The sequence below is a fragment of the Triticum dicoccoides genome, chromosome 6A (assembly GCF_002162155.2).
Source record: "Triticum dicoccoides isolate Atlit2015 ecotype Zavitan chromosome 6A, WEW_v2.0, whole genome shotgun sequence".
Lineage (NCBI taxonomy): Eukaryota > Viridiplantae > Streptophyta > Magnoliopsida > Poales > Poaceae > Triticum > Triticum dicoccoides.
In genome coordinates, this window is record NC_041390.1 from 461,899,083 (window position 1) to 461,900,716 (window position 1,634).

Sequence of the window (1,634 nt, forward strand, 5' to 3'; positions counted from 1 at the left end):
TCGAATGAGTTCATTTTGTGCTAAAGTTCCTGACAAAGTCAAGACAATGATTTTGACCCAGCTAAAACGCCACTGTATGCGCGAGAACTATGTCTTGCTTGCTGCGGGACATAGTTCCGGCTCACCTTGGGCACGAGGCTAATGGGCTAGCTGGATACTGTAGCTGCCTCTGCGTGGGTTTTTCTCTCTATGTTTTTCTTTCTCGATTTTGACTGTTTGCATCCGTTTTCTTTGGATTTTTTTCTCTTCAGGTATCTTTTGATTTTATTTCTTCTTTCTTTGGATTTCTTAGTCTTTTATTTTTCTCGTTTAGTTTTTTATTTTATTATTGTTCTTCAACCTATGTCTAATTTTTTATATATATTGTATATTTTTGATATACTTCTGGAAAAAAATTATAGATGTTAAATATTTTTAAAAAACATGACTAACATTTATTCAAATGTCTACTTTGATGTCTATCTTCTTTCATACATATTGTGCATTTTTCGTATACATCTAAAACATTTTTTATATATAGCATTTTTCAAATACATGAGAACATTTTTTCAAATATAGATGACTACATTTTTTTCATACACATTGTATAATTTTCATATACATACGAACCATTATTTTTATACATGTTTAACATTTTTATGATACATGGTTAACCATTTTCTCTAATACTACATGTTTTGAACATTTTTTATAATCCTATGTGTTAAACATTTTTCAAATACACGTGGACACATTTTTTTGAATGATATGAATCTTTTTCTTAAACTAAGCATTTTTGTACATTGTACAAATGTTTTCTAAAATGTCACTTTCATTTTTTTAAATGCATGAACCTAAGGGTTATTATATATTTAGATATATTTATGTAGATCTAGGTGTTGTAATACCCTTAGGTCAAACACTTGTGATTTGTGTAATTGCAACAGTTATAATTTGCATAGGTACAATTATGTCGATCTAGCGGTTGTGATTTGTTACTTAATGTTGGTCCATGATTTGTTACAACTAATGTATACAATAGATAGTTTTTTAGGAACATAGTACAAACATAGACGCTCATTACACGCACGCACACTCACCCCTATCACTGCACCCACACAGTTTATACCTATGTGAGCACCTTTGGGAAACTAATTCGACAGATCTTGAGATTGACGAAATGGCCATAAACGCCTTGTAGTTAGACACATCATATCGCTGAAAGAATAGCGTTGGAGAATCAGAAATAAATCTAGAAATATGCAAACACCCATACCAATCTAGGACTTGAACCCGGACGGGCTGGTTCCACCACAAAAAAACATAACCATCTAAGCTTATTAGTCATGTCCTAACTTTGAACAATAAAATCCAGGGATCTCATGTCCAGCTACAGATTTTAATTAAAAAAGTAAAGTACAAGAACTGAAATGTCAATTACAGCGGTGGTGCTTGAACTTGACACAAACGATCATTTTGGTGCTAGAACTTGCAGCATATATCGAACTGGTGTAACAACTTGGCTCGGACATACAAATATGATGCAAATCTCGGCTGTATACACCCGAGCCGCTGATTAGGCGCGCCAACATGGTATGGGTCCCGCCGTCAGTGACTTGAAGGTAGACAGGAGGGTGTGTGGCCAGTTTTGTTGC